General features: G+C 35.9%; 1 pseudogene; it reads right to left on the bottom strand.

Moving 5' to 3' along the window:
• Window positions 1-9,237, bottom strand: part of LOC140602299 (cell cycle progression protein 1-like) — a 28,771-nt pseudogene extending 19,534 nt beyond the window's left edge.
• Between the last annotated feature and the right edge of the window lie 231 nt (window positions 9,238-9,468).

Genomic DNA, 9,468 nt, shown 5'->3' on the forward strand with positions numbered 1-9,468 from the left:
ATGTGTGTATATATATCTGTGTATGTATGTGTGTGTCTGAGGGAGAGATTTTGAGGAACTGACTCACATAATGTGAGGGCTGTTAAGTCTAGAATCCATGGGGCAAGCCAGCAGTCTAGAAAGTCAAGCAGATTTCTATGCTGCAATATCAAGGCAAATTCCTTCTTCTTTGGAAAATCTCAGACTTTGTCTTTTAGACTCTCAAAAAAAATTGGATAAGGCCCGATGAGAGTACTCTGCCTTACTTTCAAAGTTAACTGATTTTATTTTTTTTAAGATTTTATTTATTTATTCATGAGAGACACAGAGAGACAGAGAGAGAGAGAGGCAGAGACACAGGCAGAGGGAGAAGCAGGCTCTATGCAGGTATCCTGAGTGGGACTCGATCCCAGGACTCCAGGATCACGCCCTGGGTGGAAGGCGGCACTAAACCACTGAGCCACCCAGGGATCCCTCAAAGGTAACTGGTTTTAAATGCCAATCACATCCACAAATACTTTCTCAACAATATCTCGACCAGTGTTTGACCAAATAACTGGGCAGTATAGCCTAGCCAAGTTGACATGTAGAATTAACTATTGCTGTTGTCAAATCTTCCCCAAATGATCTACAGATTAGTACCAATCTCAACAAAAACTCTAACAAGTATTTTTTTTGTCAGAATTGATGTGCCTATTCTAAAACTTTTATTATTATTATTATTTTTATGGAAAGAAAAGGGCATTGAACACCCAAAACAATTTGAATAGCTGAAACAAGTTTGACAAGAAAAACAAAGATCAAATTTAAATAATTTGCAATACCTGATTTTAAGACTTATTACAACCCAAATAATAAAGACAGAGGGTTTTATTAGTAAAAAGACAGATAAGTAGAATTGTAAAGGAATAAGGAGTCCAGAAATATACCCCGGACAATTGATTTAAGTCCATTCATCAGGTAAAGGAATCTTTTCCATGGATGTTCTTAGAACAACTGGATATTGGTGGGGGCAGGGAGGATGAACTTTCATTCTCACCTTATTCCATACACAAAAATTAAACCAAAATAGATCTTGGACCTAAGCATAAAACTGTAAAGATCCTAGAAGAAAACAGATCATTTTCACAACCTAAAAGAAAATAGAGTCCTGAGACTGACAACAACAAAACACAAATTCCAGGAGAAAAAAAACTGATAGATAACAAATTTTGAAATGTAAAAATTTCTGCCCTGCTCATGAAATGACACCAGTAAGAAAATAATATGCAAACCACAACCTGGTAAAAGTATTTATAGTACATATGTCTAACAAAGCACTTGTTTCAAAAACATATAAAAAGCACAAATTAATAATTTAAAAATGACAGCTTGACAAAAAGTAAGCAAAATACTTGAATAAACACTTTTTAAGAGAAGATCTATGAATGGATAATAAATATATGAAAAGCTATGAATGGATAATAAATATATGAAAAGGTTTTTAATGTCATTAGTTCCTAGAAAAATATAAATTGTAACCACAATCAGATACAACTACAGACCACGTAGAAAAACAAGAATCCAAAAGACTGACAAAACCAACAATTGATCAGAATGTACCGCAACTGGTACTTTCATATATTATTGTTGGGAGTATAAAATGGTTCAATGTTTTTAGACAACGGTATGATATATATCTATAAAGTTAACCTTGTATCTGCTCTGTGAGCCAGACATCCAAGGGAAGGGTTATATATGTACAACAGGATATTATTGGTAATAAAAAGAATGATAAGCACAATGACTTACTACACACAAAAAAGCAGACACAAAATAATACTTGCAATATGATTTTATTTACATAAAACTTATAAAACAAATTATTCTAAAGGGACAGAAATTGGATAATAGTTGAAGGAGCATTGTGGAATAATTAGTAAGGGACATCAAGGAACATTCTGAAAAGGAAAGAAAGAAGTTCTTAATCTCGCTATAAGTGGTAGGTATAGGGTATATGCTATTGTCAAACTCCCGTACTGATCAGTTAAGATTTGTGCGTTGTTTTGTTAGATACATCTCAACAAAAATAATCAGAGAATTTTAAATATTTCATGTGATGTTTAAATGGCACAATTTATATAGCTCACAATATGTTCAAAATCTTCGTGGATGGCATTAAACCAACTAACAAAACAAACCTGCACTTTTGGGTTATTGCAATTTTACTTGTACTTTTATCATACATTGCAGTTAGAAATGCCCCCCGGAAATTTACAAAGGACTTCTATCCAAAAGACATGAAAGTTAAAAAAAAAAAAAAATGAGAGTCCTGAATGAGACAGAGAGTACCAAGAAGGGGAATGTTGTATATTACGATTATAGCAATAACTGATGATGTCTTTCAGATATAAAAAAAGAAAACAGCCTCTCATGAGAAATATTTGCCATTAAAATAATTGTATTTCTCATACATAAGCTTATCTTGAAACGAGAAGCACACAACTCACTTGGCTATGAGAATTAGCATTCCAAGGTGTATCAGCCAACATCATTTTTTGGGTTGGTTTATTCCAAGCCTTTGAGATTAGAAGTTTGCAAAGAAAATGCTGACACAGTCTTGGTTCTGGCAGTCAGATTGCTTGCATTATAATTAGATAAGAATTTAATGATATTAACTGAAGCTGAGCAGAAAAGCTGCACAGATAAATTAGACAAATAGGATTTATGAGACTTCATTTCTGATGCAAAAACTACATTATCATTCAGTTAATATGCCCAGTCCTTTAAAATCAGCATAACAACATAGATTTCATATCCATCTGGGGCAAAAATTTGAAAATGAACCCTTAAAATTCTAGCAATAATCATTGCTTGGCAACAGGATACAGATTTAAAGTGAGTTTGCTTTTGTTTCTGTCTTCATGTAAACCACCTTGGGACCACACTGAGGATCAGGAAGCTTGTCAACCAAAAGACCAATAAGTCCCTCTCCAGTGGGATAAATATAGAACGAGACTGACAAACCTCATCTGCAAGAAAATTAGTGCAGCCGTAGGTAGCAGTAGGAAATAAAGTATTAATTGCCAAATATGCAGAAAACTAATAGAAACTGAAGTGGGAGTAGTTTTATGGATTCAAAAGAAGTTCACTGACATGATAAGAGTGCCTATCAGATGAAGAGGGAATTATTCCAGGTTATTTTTTTTTACCTTTTAATCAAAATAAATATCTCTTAGAAAATATGACTGATTAATTACAAAAAGTAGATAGATCTTGTTGGCATTAATGAAAGGGAAATTCCCTCTTATTTGAAAAAAAAAATGTATGCAGAGCCTCTTAGAATAATACTGGCAAGCATGAATATCTCATAAAGCTTAAGAAAATAACAAAAAAATATATTACATCAAGTAGATAGAGGGAACGGGTTTAACGTAATTGTAAGTGATCTTTTTGTTTGTTTGGACTTTAAACTTCCTTAGCAATCCCGTTAGTAGTAGTATATCATCCACCTTGGTAGAGAGAGAAGGAATGTTCTGGTTAATTTGCCTCCAGGAAAGACTTTCTTTTAAACAACTTTATTTTTCAAACACAAAGGCACTTGAAAAATAGAAAAATAGTTTAATTGTGTAGGAATGAATGGCCTCCTTTGCGGTATTATCAGCACTTTATCTTCCTCTAAATTGCATTTGAGATTTTTAAAGGGGGAAGAGGTAGCTGAAAGTTAGGTATATTTATTTTTAGTAGATTCTTCTTTGTTGTTCTATGATACAAATATGTTCAAAATTCAGCTAATGGAAACTAGAGTTTCCGACTTACTGTGGCTCTACTTATAATTTTTTGACTTTACGAGGGTGCAAAAAGCAAGATGCCTTCAGTAGAAACTGTGCTTCGAATTTTGAATTTTGATATTTTCCAGGCTTGTGATATGCAGTACAATACTGTCTTATGATGCTGGGCAATGGCAGCTCCCAGTCAATCACGTGATCATACACTTACAACCATTCTGCACCCACACAACCATTGTTTCTCACCTTCGGTACAGTATTTAATCAATTACATAAGATATTCAACACTTTAACCCTATTTAGTAGGGTTTGTGATAGATGACTTTGCCCAACTAAAACTTAACTGGGGCTAATGTAAGTGTTCTGAGCGTATTTAAGGTAGGTTAGGCTAAGCCATGATGTTTGGCAGATTAGGCATATTAAATGTACTTTTGACTTATGATATTTCAATTTATAATGGGTTTATCAAGACTTTAGTCCACTGTAAACCAAGGAACATGGTTAAATAGTATCTCTAATATACCAATATAAAATCCATGTGTATAGCAAAGATTTTTCATAAAAATAAACAAGTGCCCTACAATGATATCTAATTTTTTTGTTCTAACATTATCTATGCTTCTGAAAAATCCAAAAATTTTGGCTCTAACCTATTTGCAAGTTGGCAATATTATTGCCTGCAAAGTGGAAGTTTAACAGCAACAAAAAGAAACTGCATTTTTTCTATGAAAATTACTTTATCAATATACTAATTGGTTATTTTTACAAGAATCTTGCCCATGGCAAATATTTATTGTTCTTCAAATTTTACTATAACAAATGTTTATTGTTTGTTATAGTAAAGCCATGCAGGAGCCATGCAGGAGCTCACAGTTTAGTTATAGAGTCATAAGACAAGATGTAAACTATGAACACTAGAGCAACATGGAAAAAATGATGAAGTCAAAATATGGGAACAGAGGAAAGAGTTCTGGCATGCTAGATGATGCAGGCAGTACCAATGCTATTTTTTGTCCCCCCCCCCCCCCCCCGGAAAAGAGTTTGCTGAGGAGATGGGAGAGAGAAGGGTGGAGAAGAGGGATAATCCAAGCAGAACAGCATGTGATAAACAAGATAATCAAGAAAAGAGACTGACACAAGGCACATATTGGTGACTAATGACTCAAGCAGGGTTGAGTAACAGGATGGGTACCAGTATGGTGGTGAATGTGTCTGCCATGGTGGAGAGGAATAAAAGGGGTGCATGTGCTATATTTAAGACACTGAGGCTTTTTTTTTTTCAGTTTTTCAGTTTTTATTGTTTTGCTTCCATCTAAATTGATGTTATAGGATCTAAAAATGCATATGGAAGAAGAATGATTAAAACATTGTAAACCTAAATTATACGTCATTATGCGTGTCTTGAGACTGGTAAACGTTTAATGTTAATGAAAATTGAGGGTCGCGTGGTCCATTAACACAAAGCTTCTGAGATCTTTAAAATAAATAATTATTTCCCCAAACTGTTGCTAAAGGTATCTTGTATCTGGGTTACATCATGATGGTTTAAAAAAAAGTTTCTCTAGTAATCTCAAAAATTGTGTGTTCATATTTGCTCCAAGACCACCCTCTCGGAGTCTCAGCCCTGTTTGCTCTTGCAGCAGGATTTCAGGGATGTCTGCGGAGCTCCTGCCCCTCCTCCTGCCTCCCTCCCTCTTCCTCCCCTCAACCAAAGACACTGAGTTTTATCTAGAAACACATAGGATGGATCACTGATCAGAGGAGAATGGTGTAGTGGAATCTTTAAGAAGGGGAGTTCTAAGAAGTGGTAGGGTGGTTAACAGACTCAAATCTTACAGAGATTGAGGTCAAGTAAAAATTAGGACCAAGAAAAGTTTCTTTTTGTTGTTTTGTTTTGTTTTGCTTTGTGTTTTTCATGTGCAATTAGATAACTGGTAGTCTTACTTTTTTTTTTTTTTTTTTTAAGTACGGAGTGAACTACAAGGTGGTGGTAGAGATGTCAGAGAAACAAAAGGGAAGTAATGAATCATAAAACTCTCAGCCACATCCCTAACACATGCATGTGTGTGTGCATGCACACATGCATGATGAGCTTATAAGAAACTTTCTTGAGGAGCCAGAAGGTGGAGATATTCCTCTTGTGTATGGGGCAAAGATGGGGTGCTGGAAGCAGAAAAAAGGGCAAGCACTGTGGAATAGGAATAGATAGGGAAGGATTTGTAGCATTCCACATTGTTCCACTCAGATCACTGTCTGTGTGAACCAGTGGGCTTAGACTGAACCATATCTGAGCTTTCCTCTGGTTCTTCTCCTTCCCCTGTGGATTAGATCATTTCAAAGAGGCAAAAACAGAAGGAAGGGTGAAATCATCTAGTTTGCATATCTCTGTGTGTATACTGGTTATGGAGCAAGAAAGAAGACAAATAGGAAATACATGGCAAAATTGTTAACAACAGAAGCTCTATGCTCAGAGGGGTACCCTATCTCTACACCTCTAACACCAGGGCTCACACTTTTAAAGTTTACCACTTCCATAGTGCAACTATGGAAGTTGTTAGCCTCAAGGGTATTAGGTTTCCTTGCACCTCTTCACAGGCTTTCCTAGACCATCCAAATAATCTAAATTACATGGCTCCCTCAGTCTTTTTTGAACCACTTTGCATTATTTTCCTTCTTAGTTTCTTGACTAACTGAAAATAACCCATTAATCAATTTTCTTGTCTGTTGACTATGTGTTCTCTCTCCCACACTTCATTGCCATTTAACAGCTGGACCTTCTATGTATTGTTTAATAGTTCAACCCAAGCACAAGAAGAACTCATCAGTTATTTCACATGAATGTATAAATTATTGGAACTCAGAGTTTTTGGAAAATGTTGGGGAATGACCAGAATGGCAACAGATGACAACAAAGGGAGGAAAGACTGGAAGGTGATGTAGCTGGTTATCTTTAACCAAAAGGGCAGATAATCTTATGAGGCCTACAAAATCAATGTTTTAGACCTGACTATCTTCATTCCATTAAAATTATCCATAGCAGATTCCAGCCCCTAGATGCATGAGAAGTAGCCATAAGACAAATAGGTAGAAGACATTTTTTGAAGGGGTAAAGAGTATAGGGATGTTTATTAGAAATGTAAGCTAATGAGAAGTATTGACAAGGAGTGAGGAGTTAGTGCTGGGAGGATGAGGGTAAGAAAGCTTAAAAATATAATTGGGGGCCCTGCAGAGGTATGGAGAAACTTGCAATTTGGGTATAGCTTAAGGATGACAAGAATCATTCAATCAATATAAAAACTTTTCTTGAGTACCTAGAAACAAAAGATTCAGTTATAAGCAAAAGTTAATATATTTTCAACTTTCATGGGCTTAACAATCTAATGGGATGAGGAAATTACTCCAGTGTCATATTAATCAATGTGTAGGTACAAGCTGAGATTAACTGCCACACAAAATGAAGAGTAAAAAAACACAAAAGCACAAAAAAATATGAATCTCTGAAAGCACAGTGAAGAAGATATTTTGACGTCAGAGCTAAAGGGCAAGTAGGAGTTACGTATGGGGGTGAGAGGGGGGAAAAGGCAATAGAGAAACAACGTGGAAATGCTGCACATGTGACTGAAGTCTGAGTTAGGGAGAGTACAGAGGAAGAAAAGTATAGAGAGTGCAGAACACAGCTTTGAGAAATTTCATGACCTGAGTACGAGAAGAGCATTCACCATCAAAGGAGACAAAACAGCCAGTTAGACAGAAGAAAATCAGGGGATATAGCTTTGGGAAAAGGGAAGAGAGTTTCAATAAGGAATGAGCTACCAACAAGGTCCCACACCACTGAGAGATCAAATAAAATGAGTTCTGGAAAAATTTCCAGTGCATTTAACCACTTAGAAGGGACTAGTGCTATTAAAAGTCATAATGAAGTGGACTGAGGAGGAAGTGGGAAATAGAAAAAACAAAAACTACACACCAAATTGGGGTATTGGGGATATTAGGAGAGAACTAAGAAGTAGCTGAAATGAAAGGATTTTTGAAGATATGAGAAAATCATGTTTAAATATCTCAGAAAAAATCCAAATAAGAGGTAGAAAAGGAAAACTTAGGGAGAGGAGAGGTCATTAGTGAGAGGTAGGAAGGGATATTATGAAGCACAGGTTAGTGGCGGTGGTAGGGGGTGCTACATGTGGAAGGGATGCTTTACCACATACACACATAGAAGTTGTTAGGGTTCATGTTAAGGTTTTCTAACAGGGAGTACAGGAAAATTTATGTTGAATAAAAGCCCAAGTCAACTGCTAGGAATGAATGAAGGGGTGGTGTATGCAGCTATAGGAACCTGACCGTAGTCTAGTGTGCTCTAGGCTGCTCCTTCTGAAACATGGGAAAGACCCTGCTTAATACCATTTGCTGCTGTGCTAAGCAGTATCAGGGAGGGTCTTTCCTATGTGTCAAAAAGCAAGCAGGCTATGGGAGGACTAAACTCAACATTTAGCCTGAATTTCACATACACATACTTATAAGAAACAATATCCTGAGAAAAAATAACTCCTTACAAGTATGGCCTCTATAATCCAGATTAAGAAAAAATTCCAATCCCTTAGGTCTATATTTATCCTAAAATACTTCCTGCAACACAAAATCTCAACCTTAAGCAGCTATATAATAAAATAAGTCTAACAATATTTTCCAGACCCCTGTAGGCAATCTATTATGTTGTACAAAATACATTAATTTAGAAGAGAATTTTATAATAGTTGAGTTTTCAAAATTTGAAGTGATTCAGGCATTTGAGATAATTCTATTTCCATTTGTTTTACTTAACGCATTGGTCATTTTTTCATTGCATTAATACAATGCCAGCCCCATTTGTAGCTACGTGCATTTGATGATAAGGCACAACTGGGCATATTTTAAAAATAGGCAGTAAATATCTCTCTAACAAAATATTATTGACTCTTATCCCTGGTTCAGATATGTTATCTCCGGAATAAAACAAAGACTCTCTCTCTCTCTTTTTAGAAATGTAATAAAATGTTTTAAAAGACTTTAAAAACAATGTGGAGATAGAAAAATTCAAGGACAGATTTCACAGATTTGGGAAAAAAGTAAATGTTAATTGATGACCGACAGAAGGAAAATATCAAAACTTGTGTTTGCTTCAGTTCTTTTAAGCGAATGTTAAACATTTTTCAAATCATAAAGGTGAAGTAAACAACATATGGAGGGATGTGAGGCCCGGGAAAGACAATGGGATAGTAAGTGAACACCTGGCTAGCCCAAATGAATTAAAATCTAATCCCAGATGGAAAACACCTGAAGGTAGAAAGGGACAATATTTTTGTTATTATTTTTATCCTCACAGCTACTCTCTAAGAAAGATAAAGTAGGAACAGTTTCCCCTTTTCCATTTCTTACTTGTCAGTCTCCACCTGTCCCTGATTGCACGTTCCCAGAACCACAGGCTCTCAGCGCTGGCAAGGGTCTTGCAGATCATTTTTACAAATTCTCCTGTTTTACAGACAATGCAGCTGGCATCCTGAGAGATCAGAGAGTTGCTCAAGGACACTAGTTGATGTGAGTCACAGTCATCAAAGAACTCAGATGTCCTGATATTCAATGAATAACACTTTTTCCTGACCCGAACTCAATTCAAAAGTTGGACACTTAACCAACTGAGTCACCCAGGTGCCCCAAATGAAGAACCCTTTTAACTGCAACTGGTTAT

This window comes from Canis lupus, chromosome 13 (assembly GCF_048164855.1).
Source record: "Canis lupus baileyi chromosome 13, mCanLup2.hap1, whole genome shotgun sequence".
In the NCBI taxonomy this organism is placed as follows: Eukaryota; Metazoa; Chordata; class Mammalia; order Carnivora; family Canidae; genus Canis; species Canis lupus.